Consider the following 22,044-nt stretch of genomic DNA (forward strand, 5'->3'; position numbering starts at 1 on the left):
CACACCTGGGACTTTATCTATTTGGCTTAAATTTTCAGGGAATATTAATATGACTAAGGGTCTTAAGAATATCTCCGCTATTAGGAAAGAGCAGCAAAATGGGGTAAGGATTGGGAGGGTCCCTAGAGGATTTCTTGTCACTAAGAATGATTTTGGCTTCACCTAGAAGAAAAATTTAATTCAAATGTCTCAAACGATTAACAAAATTTATTATTTCACAATATGGAAAGCCTGGAGATACATCAATCCCAGGCTGAATTAGGGGATCGACAGTGTAATCAAGGGCAGAGTTTCTCATTGTCATCATTGTCATTCTGTTCTCTCATCCTCACACGGTTGGCTTAATCCTTGGTTTTGTCACTTTATGGGTGCAGCATGATCCTGCAGAACTGATCTTTAACTGTTAGGGACACAGTCGAAAATCTGTATATAGCTTTGACTCCCCCAAAACTTAAGCTGTCCTTCTGTAACCATGGAGATTGGTTCCAGGACCCCTTGGACATACCAAAGCCCAAGGATGCTCAGGTCCGCGATAGAAAATAGTGCTAGATCAATGCATTCATTTGGCCTTATGCATCTGGGGGCTCCCAACCACGGATTGAAAACAGTACAGATAATTATTGGAAAAAGTCTGTGTATAAATGAATCTGCACAGTTCAAACTCATTTTGTTCAAGGGTCAGCTGTACTTTCAAGAATTACATTTTCAAATTACAACACCCAGTGTCCCAAAGCAGGGGCAGTGAGTACTATGGAGAAGAGCATACAATCTCCTTGTATACTTTTTGAAGAGCTCGAGAATATTTCTATATGCTATCTCCACTGACTTGACTTTGATCTTCCATTAACCAGTGAGTGTCATATTCCTGTTTGTGAATCAGTCTCTGGCAAGGGAAATATCAGTACCTTAATTGAAATAGAATGATCAAGATGCATACCTGGCTTATCCTGAGATGACAGCCACCAAAGTGATTCCACTGGCAAGAAAGAAGTTGGGAATAGCAGCCAATGTTGTTGGAGCATGGGCCAGGGAGCAATTCTAGAGACAATATAGAAAGCTAATTATAAAATATCCTCTTTTCTATAACTCCTGTCTATTATCCCTGAACCTTGAATGATGGCTTGACAACCTGATTTTATTTTGGTATGGGCCTTATGGGCAAGGTCTGTGGGCACATCTGGATGTCATGGCAGCTGTACTTAGTAATATCCACAAGGGAAAGAACAATCTGGGACCAGCTGTGTCTGTGAGATACATCTGTCCTTCTCAAATGGATATTTTTCCTCCAGTATTCTTGGAGGATTCATTTGTTCATTCAACAAATGTACGTGAGTCTCGAGCACATAGTCAGGCATTCTTCTAGGTACTAAGGATACATCAGTGAACAAAACAGACAAAAATTTGTGCCGATGGCACCTTTGTTTTAGTTGAGTTGATGGGGAAAGAAATACCAAAACTCAAAATAAATAAGTAAATCATTTAGCATATTAAAACATCATAGCCCGATCAAATAAATAAATAAAGCAAAGAAGGGAATAGGGTGGGCTAAGGGTTAGCAACCTTAGACAGTGTAGTCAGAAATAATCTCACTGAGAAATAACATTTGAGAGAAGACTTGAAAGAGGTGAGGGAGTGAAACTTGCAAATGGCATTTTGAGAAGAGCATGTGAGAGAGAAGGAATTAATGCACAGACTGTACTGTGTGACGAAGCTGGTGTATCCCAGTGACAGGAGAGAAGCCAGTGAGGCCTGAGTGGACTGAGTGAGTGAGCAAAGATAAGACACAAAGTCAAATAGAAAACTGGGGGTTTGGCACTCTGAGATCATCATAGGGACTTTGGTTTACATTCAGAGAGATGAGGAATCAGTGGAAGGTTTTCAGCGTAGTAGAAACCTTTTTTGATTTAGCTTGTTTTGTAAAACAGACATAGGGAGGCTAGCTTAGAAACAGGAAGACCAGCAAGAGGACAGCTTCAGCAGCAAAAAGAAGAATGAAGACTGCATTTTTGATCAAGGTGAAGAAGAGGTTGGATTCTGGATGGATGTATAGAAATAGCCCCAGAAGAACCAATGACAGGGTGAATGTGGCAAAGAAAGAAGGAAGGAAGGAAGGAAGGAAGGAAGGAAGGAAGGAAGGAAGGAAGGAAGGAAGGAAAGAAAAAAAGAAAAATAAAGAGAAAGAGCCAGAGAGAACTGCAGGATAGGGAGTATTCTTTTATTAAGAGAGGATACATGGTTTTATGTTGTCTTGATTATGATTAGCCAGCACTTAGTAGAACAGTGCTACTGACAAAATGTCAAAAATGTGTTAAATATAGAGAAAAGGTATTCTATAATTTTTAAAGGTCATGTTTCTATAGTGATTGAGTCTTCTACTGCAAAACAGGTCAGAGCTCTACCTTCTAATTTTGGCTCTGTTATTATGTAACTTTGTTACCTTGAACAAGTCACATTATCTTTCTGGATCTCATTCTGTTTCATTTATAAGAATAAAGTGGCTTTACTAGGTTATCTGAGGTCCATTTCAGAATCAATATTCTATAATTCTTTCTGTCTATCATCTGATGCGGCCAAAGGTGTTCAGAACAGGCCTCCCCAAGATGTGCCATTCTGGTATGTGAGTTATTTTAAGCAGAAGGCAACTGAGGCTCTGGGTTCAAGATAAACTTCTGTGTTTTCTTTAATTGCATAGAAGAATCTAATTTGGGGGTCTTGTCCAAAATAGGAGTTATTACCAGAGATAACATTTTATGACCTCTCTATAGAACAGGCAAACTTCTAATTACTAAACAGCTTCTCTCTCTATCTCTCTTTTTTTTAGCCCGTGAACGACCTTCTTCCCTTTGAAGCTCCAAGGCATCTTGCATCATTCTTTGGCTCAGGACGTCATACATACCTCAATACATCTTTCTGTCTCTAAATCTCTCACGTATGTGGGGTCTCTGACTCTCATGTATTCGGGATTCTCATCTGTATGTATATAATTAAATTTTATTTTCTCATGTTGATTTAAATATTAGACCAGCCAGAAAAATCTAAAAAGGTAAAAGAAAAGTTCCTTCTCCCCCCAAAAGGCAAATAGCTCACTCTTCATATATGATTGAGAATATTTATTAAAATGTCACACAAAACATTGTCAAATGGCTTTTTGTCAAAATGCATTTGAGAAACATTTTATTTGAGAAATAAAAACATGATTATTTTAGAGCACACCTGTTTATCAATTGTTGAAATTCCTAAAGATCTAAATATAGAGGCACAGAAATATGTATTTACAAATAAGAGAATATCCATAATGTTTTTTTTTTAAGTTTGAATGAATTGCAATATTTGCTTCCTCTAGGGAAAGATTCTCTTATCGGTTGTTTTAGTCTAATTGTAAACCAGCAAAAAGAAACATCAGTTAAAATCAAAGGTATTAGTTTTTCTCAGTATGTCTGAGTAAGGGTTAAAGAAAACATCACACTAAATGAGCACATAACTGGCAGATCCTCCAGTTCGTATCATTCATCAATTTAATTTTACAATATTCATTTTTTTAATTAATCAGAGATTTAAATTTTTTGAGCACAAAGAATCTATTCTATGGTCAAAATCGGCTCTCAATGAGTCATTTCCGAATAGCAGATTTCATTTGCTAAGGAACTAAGATTTTGTATAAATCATTTTTATAGATTTGCTGTTTAAATGTCATTAATACTTTCATTCACTCAATATACATGTAATGGGCCTCCTATGTGCCAGGCACTACCTTATGTGCTAGAGATAAAACTACAAAAAAAGTCCCTAGGCCTAGGGACTTTGCTTATAGTCTATTTCATGTTTGCCTTCGATGTGTCGACTTTACTAACTTAGAAGAAACTAGCGTTTGACAGTGTCTAAGGATGTTTAGAAATGTAATTCTAAAACAAATGCTACTGCCTCATATGTGTAAATCCGATTATTAAGTACTACTTGCCATTTTTCATCTTTAACTGTTTATAGACTTGCCTAGCACTGTAAGCTGTGATTTTGAATTAGTGTTTCATAGACAAAGGAATTTCCAACTAGATAAGTGGACTTTATTTGTGCATTTCAATAAAAAGTGGTAACATGGTTTGGACTAAAGAAATTAGATTTCAAATCAAAAGCTTAAGCTCCAGCCCTGTCATGTACTTTGAATTCAAGCGAGTTGTTTACCTGTCTGAGATGAGGCTCCATATGTAAAATGGAGCCTATGAATGTGTCCCTCTAGGGACTATCTTAAGGCTCATGTAAAACTGTGTATCCTATTATTCTAACTCTAAAAGTGCATCCTATCATATTAAAGTCTATGACATTAATTCTTCATTTTAAAAATAGCAACCATGTTTGTTGTAGACTCATAGTACATATGCATTAAAAATAATAAAAACATAAATAGTGTTTAATTAACCTGAAAAATTTTACTCAGCATATCACTTCATTAATCAAATATATCAGGAGAGAGGAGTCCTAAAAATATATCAGTTCATTTCTATTTTCTTTAACTTGGTAGTGGCAAAACAGAATGGCACTCTGAAAGCAGAGAGTGACAGAAAAGAAAATGTGTTTACCTCTGCTTATCTAAAAAAGGATAAGCAAGCATAATTTATTTAAAAACAAAAAACAAAAAAACGGTTTTATGCATCCCAAACAGCACAAACATGAGCACATTTTTCTTATTTCCAGCTCTGTATTACCCTTCTGAGATTTACTAAAAGTGACAAAGGTGTTCCACAGGTACTGTTGATTAACTCATCAGGATTTGTTAGGCTCAATGAGATAATAAAATGAAATACCCACTGAGAGATTTTATAGTCTCAACAGAGAATGAACAGAACTAACCAAAAGTCTGTTCCAACCGAGGAGTTAAGATGGTCTTTTAACCTTCCACAATCAATTTAAAGACTCCAATGAGCAGAATAAATAATGGCAATGCTCAGTGTGGAATGAAAGATAGGTTATATGCTAAGTGCATATCACTCATCTCAGGCAGAACAATCAGTCATTTTTGGCTGATTGTTAGCTTGATATTTTATTCTCTCTGTCTCCAAGAACATCCTAGTTCTAGTGCCTTGCTAAGGAAATTGTTTTATTTAAAAATATATACTTTAAATATTTGTAGGGTAGCATTTTATCTTTACCTATTTAGTATTCCTCATAAATGGTATAAGACATCAAGATAATATCACAGAAACTGATGCCTGAAAGAAGAAATCTAAATATGATAGAGTACATTATTAACCAGCATTTCTTATTATAAATGAATTTGATACCTAGTCATGTGATCCACATCAGAAAATAATTTATTAAATCCCCATGTTTGCTTGATGAGGTACTAGACAGAGCCTTTATGGATCTGAGAATTGCAGCAGGAAATAGCCTAACATGGATCAACATTTAGGTGGCATTCAGAAATGGAATGAAGGAAAAACAAAAACAGATACAAATATCATAAATGGTTGTTTTACATTATAACACCATTTATATAAATCAATCAAGTGTTAACAGTCTCACATGTAAACCAAATGCATTTGAAATAAGTTTCAGCTCATAAACTGATACGTGATTTATATCTCACATAAACTCCTCTAAAGCTATTCTCATCTTTCATGTATGGCAATTGAATATTCCAGGCAAATAATTTAATAGTGATGCTGCTCTTGGTGTACCACTTGTCTCATGCAGCTTCCCAACGATTTTGAGTAAGAAAAAGAGCAAAATTAGAACTAAACTGTTATGCCATTGACAAAATAATAAGTAGGAACCTCTCAAAATTTGATGAAAGAACAAAGGGATGAGCAACTCAGTACTGAAGACTTTCATCTCCACCACACATAAAGCCTAGATTAACATTCAAAGAGTAAATATAGACAAGAGCATTGAGGTGAATATAGTTGTCAAATCACAGCACAACAATCTACATGCACAAAAGAGGAGTGGGGGAAGATAATATTTTGAGGAAGTCTTAATATTGAATTTAATCATATGGATTCATTAAAACTTCTTTCCTAAATAAATCTTAAATTAAAATTCATTTTGTTTATTTTTCTCACAGGTCAAATAGAAGACAATTGGATAATTTGCCCTAACACATCAAGTAGATGAAGTTGTGAATTCACTGTAGTGGATGCTGAGGTGCACTACACAGCTCCCACTGAGGATCAACACACAAGTTCCCCTAGGGTTGGGAGTGCTGCCTGGCTCACAGCTGAGGCCCTCCCCAATAATTGCTTTTTGCCAAAGGGAGCTATCTCTCTACTGACTGGTCAAGGAGTGAAAGGGTCCAAGCTTTCTTGACTCAAGAAGAACGCCAACTCCAAGAGCTCCCCAAGGGATCAGCTTTGACCTCTATGTTAACTCTATTACAATTTGTCTTCTCCCTCTATGCAGTCCTGATTCCTTAACTTTCTCTCAGAAGTTGTTGTCCTAAAGAGCTCTATCCATAAATTGCATATATGCAAATTTCAGTCTCAGAATCTGCCTCCTAAGGAAACTGACCTTGGCATCGTCCTCCTCCTTAATTAATTATATTTTGAAACTGCGTGTACGAAAGCAAGAAATTGGAAACGCTCTGCATTTTCTCATTACTTTACCATCATTTTGTTAAAATACTTTGCTCATTGTCTCAAAAAATCTTATGTTTCCCTCTTTTTCCTTTCCCACATTCTTGATCAAATTCTGATCACATCAAGAATACGAGTCACTGATTTTTCTTTTCTAGATGCATGATTTAATAAGGACAGAAAAATTTTAAAGGTCACTGAATCCAGTTTTAGTTCTAGTTTTCAAAAGCCAATAGGCTCTGTACATTCAAAGAATGTTCTAATCAAAATAGAATTTGCTAATCCAAATTAGCATTAGTCATCCTTTTCTAAGATATCCCTGTCTGACAGTTCGTTCAGATTTATATTCCCAGACATGGGCTACTATAAAAATTAAGTTTAAAAGAAATAAACCAGGAGTTGTAACAGGAACACTGACAATGCTATTAGGTATAATTAAATATACCAATAAAATAATTACCCACCATTTACTGATGCTTACTATCTAATATGTAGCACACTGGTACTTTTCATATATTGTTCCTAAATGTCACTGCATACAACGAGATAAATATTACCAGTATTATACAAGGAAAGAGAAATGAGATTCATGACAAGTAAGTAGACTAAGACTACATGTTTAGTTAGTGGTAGTTTTGAGGCACACTAACTACAGCAAGGCTCTCAGGGACACACCTATAGCAATACAATGCCAAGATTAATTAGCTTGGTGTGGCAAGAGAGAGCATTCCACAGGCAAACCTTAAGAGTTTCTCGATCTGAGAAAATTATGACAGGCTTTTATAGGATATTTGGGGCTTGGTTTGAGTTGCTATAAGACAATTTATGCAAAATAGAGTATTAGTTAAGATTGGTAGGCTGAGAGAAGCAGAGGATGTATATGATTGGTTATAGACTCTTATAGAGATATTTCGACCAAGGAGAAATGTTTTTTGTCATTTCCCTTTGGCCATATACCTATTACTGTGATTTATGAGTTAATATTCTTAAGAGGGCCCATCAAATAGTTTCTCAGTTTTCTTAAACTCTATTGCTATAATCTGAAAGCCTCCAAATATGTGGACATGGGCTCATTTTACCTATTCAACTTGGTCATGCTACCTTCAACCTATGCAAAAATTCTAGAATATGGATAGATTAAAATGTTGTGGTTTTTTTTACATTTAAAATTTCATTTAGAATATTTTATAATGTCTGTTGGTATAAGCCTTACCATCAGTTTTTTCTTTAGCCAGATAAGAATGTGCTTTTTCTCCCCCTTTTTCCTTTTCAGGTTTGGATATTATTGACCATAGTTAGATCTACTGAATATTTTTTAAAAAAGTGAATTTGGGAGTAGACAGCAGAAAACACTACTACTAAGGAAGGACTTGAAAACAAAAATGAGGATTTGATTTTTAATGTCATATGTAATAAGGAATCACTGAACATTTTTAAGGTAGAAGTATCATGAAAATGTTACTGAATAAATTTGGGAAACTGTGTGAAAGATAATGAAGACCTCAAATCAGCAAATGGAGGTAAGGTAAAGATATTGTAATTGATTCAAGAAATGGCAGATATTATAGAACTCATTAATTTGTTTAATATTAATTTCATTTGAGCAATAGTTGTAGATGGTTCTAATATATTGAATCTGATCAATGTCACTTCTTTCCTAAAGAGAAAAGTCGAGTTGATCTGCCTTAGACCAACTGATTTGAAGTACAATGCACTGAAAGATCTGTCCTTCTCATTTTCTCCCAGACCTTGTAAAGCAGAACATGAGTGATTTTGCATGCTTATTATAACATTACATAGTTTTGATTTACTGTACAAGTGTGAGACATTTATCTCCACAATTCATCATTGGAGCCACTATAGAAAGATGACACAGGTAATATAAAAACACTGTAGCCAGGTCTGGAGTTGAATCTGTCGATATGGCTTAACAAAATTATTTTCAAACACATAAGGTAATTATTGTAAAGTCAGAATGACTTATTTGGGAGGTGTTCTGGTTACTTACTGCTGCCTAACAAACTCCCCTGCAATCATATATGAATGTTATCATGCAGAAACAACAAAGGACAGACCACAAAAATAGAAGGGAAGAAAGACCACCTCTTCTACCAATTGTTACCTTTCTCTCCTGTCTCCAAGAGGAAGCAGGAAAAAGATGAGGAAAAGTGAAAGAAAAATCAAAGAGCCTTTTCTCACAAAAGGCCTTTGAGACATGGTTGGTCTTGAGTTGTGGAAAAGAAAGAAGCTTTGAATGGAATTAGAGATTGAAGTTCTGGTTTAGACTGGATTGAACATTTGAATAACTGACAGTGAGTCATAATGTCTAAAAAGGAAATAGAAGTGACTTGGAATTCATGAGATTTGCATAATGTGCTATCAGGCGGCAGGGAAGGTCAAGTGAAAAGGAACCTTTAAAAGGAAAAATTGGTGAAAACCAATAGGGCTTCCATAAAACATCCTTGCCAAATTTAGTCCGTTACGTAAACCAGTTAACCTTGTAAATTGTGGGATGGAGCAGCTGGGACTTGATACCAGACCTCCCATGTTACTCTCAAGTTTTCTGCTTATGATAGCATGTCAGATCTCTAATATCCTTATAAATTTCCCTAATATTGGAATTTAGTCTCTCGTGTCTTTTATTTCCAGTGAATGTGTCTTTATAATACTTTGTATAGTGCATTGGTTTTAGTAGTAATCTGTCAGTTCTTTTCCTGCTTTACAAAATCAGATTATCTTTAGACTTTCTTGGTGGGTTTTTTTCAATTTATTCTTTTTGATTTCTGGTTTACCTAACTTGTCTTACTTTGTTCTTACTTGGAAACTTGTCCATTTTTTTCATCTAATAGATGTCAGTAAATAAGAAATTAAAAGATATATTCCCAAGAGCAAATTCAACATAACTTTGATAGCCTAGAGACAAGTTTTTTTGTGTGGTCTTTAGAGTTTATGATTTTAATCAAAGGAGAGGAGAAAAGCTGGAGATCATTACTTTGTCTAAAAAAGTTCTTGAAAAGTTCAAGGTGTCTTAAATGTCAACCAATAAAGAGACTGTCAATTTAAATAACTCAATCCTGGTTATAAGGAATGAATGAAGAATTGTAATGGGAAAGGAAAAAACTGTGTTCATTTGTTAAATGACCTAAGGACACTTAGAAGATAATTAAATAAAAGCCTCTCCTAAACCTGAGACAAATTGAAGCACTAAATATTGGTAAAGCCATTATACAGTATTGTCTGTGAAAGAATGAAAGCTCTGTTATTTGTCCTGTACTACTTCAAAACTGCTAAGAAACAGCATTTTTCCATTTCTCATTTCATGCCTTAAATCATGTTTAATAAAATATTCAAGGCATATAAACTAAAACATGTCAAGTTTTAGGTTGAAAGTCTCTCTCTACTCCAGTTAAACTTCACAAAAAATACATATGTTCATCAAACATGTTTTGAGCCTACTATGTATGTGTCATTACAGGAAAATAAACGTCTTAACCTTTGTGCTGTTATAAAATAAATAGTTCAGTGATAGAACTGAACTATTTGGGACCTTGGATCTCATCTAGATCACTCCCCTAGGGGTTGAAGACAGTTGTCCAAGGTTTCTCTTCTAATCAGATACAGAATTTGAATCGGTGACCATTTCTTCGGACTCCTATCCAATGCATCCATTCTCTCCGAACGGCATTTATAATTTATATCCTGGCTCCAAACATCACACACATGCCTCCCCCTTCCCACCTTCCACCATTCCACTCTCGTTCCCACCCCAAATACAAGATAAATTTTGAAACAAAATATTATTTTTCAATTTTTTATTTTCAAAATCCAAAATCACGTTTCTTTATGAGGTGGATTTCCTCTCCATTTTTTGTCTCCATTTTTCTACTCTAAGCCTAAACCCCCTAATTATTCAACAATTTGAACATCTTCGAACAGGATACTGTGGTCTTAGAGCTGGGATCAGTTTTAGGGAAAAGAGGACAATCCGTGGGAAGATGACAAACCAGATGATATAAGACGATTTGATCCATTTCTCAATCATTTAATGTGTTTTGTATTTTATGTCAAATTAGGTGCACATACCAACATGAAAATAGAATAATTTTGACTAAAATTTCATAATTATTTCTGAATTAGAGAGGGGAAGCTAAAGTGTTTTAATAATAGACTAAAATGTAATGGCTAAAAAAGAAAAGTTTGTTTCTTTCTATGCTATGGTCTAGGGTAGTGCTTCCCAAAGTACAGGAGCCATTAGAAAAGAAGATTCTTGAGCCCCATGATAGATCTACTGAATCAGAAACTCTGGTACTGAGGGCCAGAAATCTGTGTTTAAACAAACTTTCCAGGTGTTGCTGATACATCCTAAAGTTTGAAGTCTATGGGGCAATTTTCCAACCCAGCAAGATAGGCGTGTATGCCAGTGAGAGGGCTTAACACTGCTTCACTTAGTCATTCAAACACCCAAGCTGATTATATCTCTGTCATTCTCAATATGCTCACATGAAAAAGGAAAGAGTGCAGAACAGGATATGTGAAAAGTTTTACAAGACAATTATAGTACTTCTCACCTAACTTTGGAGGGAATTTTAGCACATGATCACAGCCAAATTGCAAGGGAGGCAGAAAAATGTAATACAGCTGAATCATAATATTTCCAGTTACTATAAAACAAGAGAGAGGGGATTTTGGTAGACAGCTAATAGTCTCTGCAACAATTACATAATGATCTTTGGACAAACAGGTTTACTAGTAATATATTTTATCTCTTTTTTTTTTTACATTCCTATTGACGTTGCTTTCAGTCAGGTGCTTTAATTTCTGGAGTTATACAAAAGTACTGCATCATGGGAGCTGAGATAAGAGGGTAATTCAAGAGTCAATAGTTAACAGTGTTAGGTACTACTGAGAAATCAATGAAATGAGTACTAAAGCTGTCCCCTACATTCGGCCAAATGGAGGCCATGTTGTTAGGAAGGATAGTTTCATAAAATAATGGTACATAAGCTGTGTTAGCGTAGAGCATGTTAGTGAGTGCATGGGAGGTGAGGAAATGAAGACAGCAAAATAAAGTTTCTGAAAAAGATTGACTGTGAACTGGCAGAGAGGGCTATGCGTGATGGATGATATGGTAAGAGGCCTAGGAATGATTACATGTTGATGGAAAAGATCTAGCTGAGAAGGTGTGTTTGAATAATCAGAAAAGGGAAATTGGGTAGTATTCCTGAGAAAGTATAATGGGGTCCAAACAGACTAGAGGAGGGATCTTTGATAGAAGAAGAAGAAGAAAAAAAAAACTGTCTCTACTCTAATAGCAAAAAAAGAGACATACATGGAGAGAAGAGGAAATTCAAGTAATCATTAGGGAAATTGAAAAAGGAAGTTTCAAGAGTAGCACAAGTGGATTGCTGAGCAGTATTAAAGACCTATTTGAAGTCATTTTGCAGAAATTTACATAAAACCGTTACGACAGTATGTTAATGTTACATTGGGTGTCTATATTAATTCGGATGCTAGTAAGTGCTAAAAACTAACATTTATTAGAGTTTCTCTGTTAATTTTTTAAAATACTATATTGGTCATGAGTATTTTTTTTTCCCCTAACACTGCTTAATTAATCTCTGTTAGGAATTCCTTACTCAGTAGTTCTATAATAAATATAGAATTGTGTGAAATTCAGTAACTCTCTCAAGGCTTCAAAATGGACATTCATATGGGAGGTTTAAAAAAGTGACATCATTTCTATGTATTTTATTGGAATTTTAGAAAATTCTGAAACTCATAAAATGAGCAAATGCCTCGTGTTTATAAAAAAGCGATTAAGAAAAAGTGAGTGCATAATTTAACATTCAGTTTATGTGCCAGTGAGTGAAAAAAATAGGCATTTCTCAATTATTAAACATATTATTTTTAATGAGATCTCTAGGTGCCTATAAATTGTGAGGTGACCTGGATATTTATCCCATGCTGTATTTTCACTCCTGTAGTCTGACTGCTTTAAGTTTCTGAGTGTAAGCCCATCATATTGCTCTAGAAACTTATCTTCCCTTATCAGGCTCTCACAGCCAGGCTACTATGCACCATCCTAACGGCATCAACTACCGGAGGACTAGGGGTAACCCCTATGCTAATTATGCAAGTTAGCTAATCCCCAGGGAGCCTGCAAAACCTAACTAACCCTGCTTGCCATATCTACACTACATAGCTGTCTCCCTACAGATATTTTGCAGTTACCCATCTGCCCCTGAGTGCAATTTCCTGTGTCACCCTGCCTAGCTCCCATCTCTCCTTAATAGCTGTAAATAACAACAAATTCAACCTTTCATCTTCAAGAAAGTCAGTGTGTTGCATCCTACCATCAAAAGAATTCTTAGGGTCTTATAAAACAATTGGCATGGTGGCCATAACCACTGACTTTTGGAAAACTTTTTCGGAGACTGCTCTTGGCTTACTAATTGGTTCCATACCACAGTGAGAGAGGTTTGGGATGGAACCTGAGCTAGTGCTTTAGTCTTATTGTCTGCTGCTGTGTCTGCTGGTGGCTGTCATGTTTCTCAGAATATTAAAAACAAACTGTGCAAATTGGCCCAAGTCTGGGAGTTAGATAATAGACCAGGTGGGGGCCCGCCTTATGCCCATAGGAGTGATAGGCCACTTGAGCTGAGCTTTTTGGGGTGTTCCAGTGTGCTTCCAGTACAGTCTGCATTTGGCAGAGGTCTATTTCAGGAGGGTGTTACTTCTTGGATATTGGTGTTTCCTTATTATTATTTTGGGCAGAACTCTGGTTTCTCAATGTGTTTCAGGAGACTTCTGTGCAGGAAGATGTTGGTTTGGCTCTCCGATGATGGAAAAGTGGTAGCTGGGTCTTGTTGTCAGTGTTACTTAGGTTGGAGTAGCAACTAACTATCTTCTTTGCTGCATACCTTGTTGCTGTCACCAGGGAACTTCATACTCCCTAGGCACTCAGGAACATAACAGACTGCACCCTTGGGAACCAGCACCCAATTTATAATCCAAAGGGAGCCTCTGGGGCAAGAAAACTAATATCTCATCTTAGTAGCCCTTTCCCGAACACCTACCAGTTACTCAATTACTTAAATAATGCAAGCCCCCTAACCAGTGTGCTTATGCCTTAGTAAGTGCCCTAACATAACATGCAAAGAGACTGATATTTCTGACAATAGGCTTATCATGCCATCCCAAGGAGAAACTGCTATAGCTCTCAAGTGCAAACCCCAAACCTTTAGAGGTGGACTGCCTACAAGTCAAGATGCTGGGCCCATGCACCCTGCTTTTCTGTAACCACCTAAAAAGGTTGACACTGAGTTTGCACTGAGTACAAAGACAAAAACTAAAATCATAGCTTTAGGTGGTAAAAGCCCCTAATGGGAAGAAATAATGAAATAAAAGGAAAAAAATACTAGATATGCAGGAGAAAATTAAAAAACAAATTTAAAGAAAGGCTTATAATTTGACCCAATTGGAAATCCAAAATTTATTAAAATAATGAAAAGGATGCTGATTGCCTTTTGTGTCTCTATGTCATAGGTTCTAAATTAATTTGAACATCTGCTAAAATGCACAAATTGACAAAGCTTCATGGAATTAATTATACTGGGTCTCAAATTACAGTTATACCAGAGGATTCCACTAAATTTATATATGGCACTCCTATAACCTTAGGAGAGTAACTAAATATAAAATCGAGAAAAAAAATAAGTGTTTCTTACTTTAACTACAGCCTTGCCTAGATTTTTCATAGTCATAATACCTATTGCCCTAAAATATTCCACATTGGATGTAGACACTCTGAAACAATGAGTAATAAGTTGAAATTAAAGAAAGTCTTTGGCATTTATAAATTGTCTTGATGAAATTAGACCCTATGGACCTTCCAGTTAAAATAGTTAAGATGACCCAATATAAGTTAAAACAGAGCCTTCAAGAATTCAAACTTATTATATAAGACTTAGTTAATAAAGAAGCAATTATGCCTACTGCTCCTCCATTTAACAGTCAAACTTTACCTGTTCTTACATCTTTAAAAACTTAAAAAAGAAAAAAAAAATACCACCTCACAGTGGATTGCTGCAACTTTAATACTGTGGTCCTATCTATTAAGGTTCCTACATCTAATACTCAATATTATTAAAAAATTACCAACCAATCAAAAACCAGTAATTATTTTTTTACCAGAGATTTGGCTAATATGATCCCTTTAGTGCCTATTTCATCAGGCTCTTAGTGGCAGTTTGCCTTCACCTCCAAGGGAAACAATACACCTTTTCCGGTCCACCCCCTAGAGCACCTTGGCAACTTTCCCATTGTACACAGTGTTTGCAGACGAGATATTAACTGCATCCGCCTTTCTCCATTACACAGGTATGACATTACAGTGATGGCATCCTCCTCCAAGGAGTTTTGTTTAACATACTTTTAAGGGGATAAAAATCCAGCTTCTTTTAATTATTTTTGCATTCTGGAGGCAACATATTTCTCATTTACGATTTAACTGACTCTCCCTATTGCTGCTATTTACAAAGGCCTACCTTAAACGGACAACGAAAGGCTATAAAATCTGTCCAATTTAAAATCAAGAGATCCCTCAGAAGACCACTCCAGAAAGTGCACCTGGGTTATGCATGGGGTCAGTCCAGAATGGTTTGCAATGGCAGAGCCTTGGCTGCCTTCGCCTGGTCACAAATGGCTCCACATGAGATTGCTTCTCTGGCCATGCCAGTCTCTGAGGCAGTGTCATTCCTGACCATCAGAGATACGTTCACTGAAGACGCTGTTCACTGGAGAGGCAACAGCTCAGACCAGCCCTACCCTTGCTCCTTCCCCCACTCACTAAGGTCCTCAGGAGGTTCTTTTCTTACCAAACTGCAGAGCCAATTTCAACAAGGCTTGGGAGTCAGATATGCACCAGTGAAGCATATGGAGGAGAGACCATCTGTTTGTGACTCTGAAGAGTTGGTCAGTCACTACTATCTGAGAAACCACATGCTGAACCACACTGGACGACAGCTGGTTAATTGTGCAGCTAGTGGATGTGATCAATAATTCAACACAGAACCAAACTTGAAGGAACATTTTGAATGCAAACATGGCAGTCAGTAAAAACAATGTGGATGCAATTTTGAAAGTTGTGAAGAGATCTTTAAGAAACATCCACAGCTGAAAATTCATCAGTTCCAGCAGAAAAATGAATGCAAATGAAACCGTGAAAGATGTGGAAAACACTTTGCTTCACCCAGCAGTCTTAAAGGACATGGAAAGGTCCATGAGGGCTATATATGTCCAAAGAAATGTTCTCTTGTGGCAAAAACACATGAGAGAAATCCATAAAAAGGAAATATGTGAAGTATGCTGGGAAAAATTCAAAAGCAAAGATTAAAGTAAGCAATATATGAAAACTCTCGCCCCGGAAAGAGATGTGTGTCGATGTCTTAAGAGAAGACTGTGGTAGAAGCTGCAGAACTGAGCTTAGTCTCCAGAGCCATATCTCTCTTTTCATGAAAAAAAAAAACAAAACACCCACTTATATGTAAATGTGTCATTGTGGCAAAAGATTTGCAATAAAACAAAGTCTCACAAGTCATGTGGTTGTGCATGATCCTTATAGGGAGGAAATGAAGATCAAAGTAAAACGATCCCATGAAAAACAGAGTTTGTTTGGCCTCTCATCTCAGTGGATATATTCCTTCTAAAAGGAAACACCAACTTCTCTTTGCTTAAAAACAGAGTCCCTGAATGGTATTAATCTCAACAGTTGAAATATTTACCCTCGGCTAACTATAAGATTGTACTGTTTAAAGGACTACAAACTAACAACTCAATTATTTTCTCTCAGGAGCGTATTTCTCTTTATTAAAATCACCGACTTAGAAAAAAAAATTGACAGTTCCATGAGTGCCCCCAGAGACTTCTCTACTATACAGGCTTTACAATTTCTTTTCATGCTTCCGAGAGTCTCTAGACACCTTTGATGGCTATAAGTTGCCATTCGGCTCCTGATGTTAGAAACTGACCTTGGCTCTGTGCCTTATGACATTAGAGCAAAAATGTCTGGACAAATACTGGCCTTTTCTAATAATGGCTCTTACAGATCCATGAGCCTGCAACCCTGTATACGTAGTTCCTCATTATACTTTGGGTCATAAATGCAGTACCTCTCAAACTAAGAACTTCTACTTAGGCCTCCTGGATAGAGGATGGAACAAACCTTGGCCATTTGGCATATTTTACCTGGAGGATGGGATGGCCTCTCCTGTCTGCAGTCCCTTGCCAGATGCCAGGATACCAGGATGCTCCCAGACACCTTAGCTACCTGGAGAGTCTCTTGGGATCAACTAAATGAACAAGAGAGGAAACTGGTAGACCATATGAATGACATTGGCACCACCAGAAGTGTGGAGCTCAGTGAAATGGTGCTGCTTTTCATCCCCTAACTGGTATGATCCTATGAAGGACAGGACCAAGAGTCAGGAGATCTGCCCAATTTCAGGCGGTCATCTCAGCACTGGATGCCCTAGTCAACAAATGATCCCATCTACATATTTTTTACAAATTCTTGAGTTATTGCCTCAGAGTTGTTTCTCTAGTCGGGGTAAAGAACTCTGTGAACCGCTTATCTCACAAATGCCCAAAATATAAATCAAGATTATACATATGCCTTCATATACTAAGGTCACAATACATGACCTTATTTGGACACTGCTTATCCCCTTTGGAGTTGCAGACATTAGTGACGGTAACCAAGACACACATTTTATTTAGAATACACAAAACTGGGCTCTTGGAAAAGGCACTCAGTAAAGATATTAAGGTCTTCTCAAAATAATGTTGCATAATCAATTACAGAGACAAGCCTCTCAGATTTAAAGAGGAAGTAATTTTCTTTCATATTTCAGCATTGGATCCCTTACTGATCAATATCCATTGTTCATTACAAATTATTATTTTAAAAATAAATTCTATAATTTTTGCGTGAAAAGCCGAATTATATTGCATAATAGTTTGCTGTTAAAAATAATGAGTTTATTTAAAAAGACATTTTAAATATACAAATAATATAACTTTTTTGTATATGTTATTTTCATTTTTAATTGCTAATGACCTAAAAATGGGGATTCTCTCTCCATCTCTGAGAGGCTTAGCTACTGTTGTTCTCATTGCTTATTGTGATAGCTGTTTGCAGAGCATTGGAGTAAGAAATAACTAAACCACTAAGCATAACCTCAAGTTTCAATAACACCCCTTTGGCATGGAAGGTGATGACTGAAAGTGTTTTGCCAAGATTGTGAGGGATGGAATCCAGGATTCAGGACTGTTACTGCCATATCACGCTTGGAGTCCAAAAAAAAATTAAAAAGGATTTAACAAAATAATTAAACTGAGCTCATGATTTGAGGAGCTTTTGTATTTGGCAAAGGCACTTGAGAGCAGAATTTTCCTTAGCAACCGGTTAATCATGATCTCTTGGCTATGTTCACCAATATCCCCGTCATCTATTCAGATACTTATGTTTTTATCTACATTTCACAAATATATATACCATCAATTACACTATACTTCCGGGGCTTGACTTAAGTAAAGCCTATTTACCTGTGATATGTTAAATAGTATATTTCACAGCATTTTGGTGTAAAATACACCAGGAATCAGCACTGATATTTTTCTCAGATAAATCGCTGCACTAATTACCATGAAGTACATTGATGTCACTATCACTATGACAACATTATGACAAGGACTAGTCACTCTAAGCTACCTAGTAAAAAGAATTATCATTTATATTTCTGAATAAAATGTAACACATATTAGGACCTCTGCTTTCTTACATAAAATAGTACCTTTAAGGTTAGGGTTGAATCACAATTGGACGAAGAAACAATTCACGTTAATATTTCTCTAAAGGTAAGAATATGTATACTTTAACTTTTTTGAAGAATGTATATTTTAACTTTTCAGTCAATTAAAAATAAAGCAGTTGTTTTATTACAACAGAAGGAATTATTGATGTAATAAATGGACTTTTTACCTGTTTGTTTATATTTTGTATTAAAGAAAGCACAATGCAGTGATATCCACAAAAAATCTAAATAGTTGAACTTTGGGATCTATTTGAAGCTTTTTATGTGAAGCAATATTTGAATCAGTCTTTATATTTTTAGGATATTGCATAATTTTAAAATGTTTTCAGTTTGTTATGATAGAAGTGAGTCACCTTCTTGTACTGTTCCATTTTTAATTAAGCAAGAATTCAAAATCATTTTTTCTTTGTTAACTTTAAAAATAACTTGACTCTCACGTATTCTCTGCCCCTCTCCCCACTCCCCAGTATGTCTTATAGAAAATAAATGAAGGTATGCTAGAAACTTAGGAAGAAAATATTAGACATCACAAATGCCATTCATTTAGAAATACACTGATGCCAATACTTTTGGATCATTTATGCTAAAATTTGTACTTGTTTTAGTTTGTACGGGAGAGTGTCAGCAATTCTGACATTTGCTGTTTAGGGAACTGTATCACCACATGATATGACATGGAACTGTTGACAAATGGCAATTTTCCCAGTAATGTTTGCCTTTTTATTTAATCTGAGCCAAATCTGAAACTCTTTAGAGGAATTCCTTCCTTATAAGACTTGGTTGACTTAAAAAAGAAAAACAAAGGTAAAGCCTGTCTTGATTTTAATCTTCTTTTAATTTTGAGTAATTCAGAGAATATGACTGTTAGGCATTATATCTAAATATGAGCTGTAATTATAGAGATGGGTGCTGTTTTCCCTTTTAACTTATTACAAAATTCTCGATGAACATAATTGAAAGAGTATTTTTTTTTTTTGTAGTGTATCATTTCATGCTAGAGATACTGAAAGAAAAGCAGAAACAAACTTGATGGAAAACTCAAGTATGTTTTTTGTGTCACTCAAGTACCAATGTAGAACAGAGAAAAATAATTCCAAAAAAATGAACATAGATAATGTTTATCTGTAAGTAGCCTGAGGTTTCTCTGAGAAGTCATATGATTGACTTTAAATAGTCTATATTTCGTTGTATCAATCTCTGTATTAGAACTCAGATGTGCATATTCTGATTATATTATTTTTAAGTAAACCACTTTTGTTTCTAAATTATATTGTATATTGTTTTATTATACACCATCAAAACAAAAAAGAATAAATTTTATTTCAATAGAAGACATTTTGATAATGCCTCAATAGCATTTTAAGTAAAAAATAAATAGATATGCACAGATATAAAAAAAAGAAATATAATAAAGAGAAAAAATATAATCAAAAGTCTAGTGGATATGAAAAAAACTTAAGGAGAGAGGATTTCAGACTTCTATTTTTAGTGAAAAACTTTAAAATTGATTGCTTTAACAGCTTTGTTTTCATAAGGCATAATTCCCTTGCAATTTGTAGTTTCTATTTTTAAAATAAGCCCTTAGCAGAGCATATTGCTTATCACTAAAAAATCTGCTCAACACCATTCATCTAACCTATTTTATCATATAATAATTCAAGCATTAGCTTTCTTGTATCCTGTATAGTTAACCTACTTTCTACATCTTCTTCCCATACACACACATACACAAATATATATTAACAGGCTTTTGTGTCTATTCTTCCCTGCTATCCAAATGATATGTTTCACCATGATTCTATTTTTTACGTCTCTCCTTTAAAATTCTTGCAGAAGTAAACAGATTTAAAACCCAATTCTCTAAGTACAATTTTTAAAGACTTAAGCAACAGTAATCTTTGAGAGAACTAGGACATTAAAATCACAGTCTTACAAAAGGAGTTTAAATCTTATGAAATAAGTTTAGATCCAATAGAATGTTATTCATAATTTAAATAATCACCTTAAAATTATGATTACACCCTTTTCTACTGTTTCAAATTTAAGTCCAATAATTTGTAGTAAATAAGAAACAGAAGGCAGCACATCATCTTTTTTTTTTTTTTCTTTCTTTTGTATTTAAAGAGCCAGTACTCTGGAGATGAATAAAATTTCTTTCTTTTGTATTTAAAGAGCCAGTACTCTGGAGATGAATAAAATTTGCTGTTTATAAATTTGGGACAAAACGACAGCAAAATCTCAATGTTATATACGAGCCGATTTATTCTAGTTTGTCTGCTTAATTTACATCACATAGCTTTTATAGTATATAAGGAATCCTAACATTTAGAAAGATATTAAATCTAAAACAAAATTTTTTCTAGTATGTATGTTTAAGTCAGAATATATATCAAAACTTAGCTTATTTGTAATGCATGCTAAAAATGGCATTTGGGATTCCAGACATTGTTTTATGTCACACCCAGATCCTAAGGCAAGGTGGTACATTGTTATTTTACTAGAGCAATATTATCTTGATTTACCTTAAAATTATATTCAATATTTTTTTATAAGCAAGTTTAGGCATTGCTGCGATTTAAAAAAATAATAAAAATAAAAGGCTTTCATCCATCCAGGACTTTTTTTGCAAACAGAATTGCATTTTATAAGCTTAATGTTAATGTTCTTATTATTTTTCCTTTCTTTTTACTAAATAAACATTATTATTCTCACAAATGTTTGTTTTAAATTCAGTTGATTTGGTCTTACATTTAGGATATGGAAAATGGCTAGATATTTTTATTCACCTACAAATTTTAAGCCAAAAAACCATTTAAAAAGTGCTATATTTAATGTTTGCAAAGAGTTATCTGATAGCTAGAGCTTTCTGCCAAGAAAGTACCACAAGCCTTTGTTAGTATTATTCAGAAGTAAGAAAGGAGGTAGGAAAATTTATTTATGCGATATAAATGAGGATTTTTCTTCTACTATCTCAGAGCTCAGTAAACATAGGGACCCTCTTGAAATATATTTATTTATGATTATTTTTCTTTTCATGAGCCCAGGCATTCTTTATTTACTTGCTGTCTTATTTACTTGCTGTCACCATCTGTCAGAATACGTTTTGAGTTGAAGAAAAGCAGCAAAAAAAAAACAAAAACAAAACTCTCTATATATCCTACCTGCAGATGCTGTTTAATTGAGAAATTAATCCCAACAATTGAAATCGTTGTTTCGGAGCATGGGTTTATTTTTCTTTTTATTGTCATATAATAATTTACCTTATCTGACTCCTTGGGATAAGGAAAGGAAATGCTAATTATTTTCCATTCAAATTTGCATTAGAACCTTCATTTTAGGGCTTTTCACAAAAATAATTCAAAAGCCCTGGGACACAACCACTGCCACCCTATGATGTTCTATGCCATCCTAGTATACGGATGAGTGCAAACCATAAATGGTTTTCATTCTAGGGCAGGAATTCAAGGCTACCTTTTGGAAATGCGAAACAGGAATACTACATATGCATTCTTAACAAGATTTATAGCCTTGTTAAATGTTAAAACAAGATCAAATAAAAGCATATCCTCTCAGGAGTGGGGGTTATCACAAAAAGGCAATTATGT

At 35.1% G+C, this 22,044-nt stretch overlaps 1 pseudogene; it reads left to right on the forward strand.

Moving 5' to 3' along the window:
- LOC111742014 overlaps positions 1-16,301 on the forward strand; it is a 143,923-nt pseudogene extending 127,622 nt beyond the window's left edge.
- Positions 16,302-22,044: the final 5,743 nt, after the last annotated feature.

The sequence above is a fragment of the Pteropus vampyrus genome, unplaced genomic scaffold, assembly GCF_000151845.1.
Source record: "Pteropus vampyrus isolate Shadow unplaced genomic scaffold, Pvam_2.0 Scaffold4, whole genome shotgun sequence".
In the NCBI taxonomy this organism is placed as follows: Eukaryota; Metazoa; Chordata; class Mammalia; order Chiroptera; family Pteropodidae; genus Pteropus; species Pteropus vampyrus.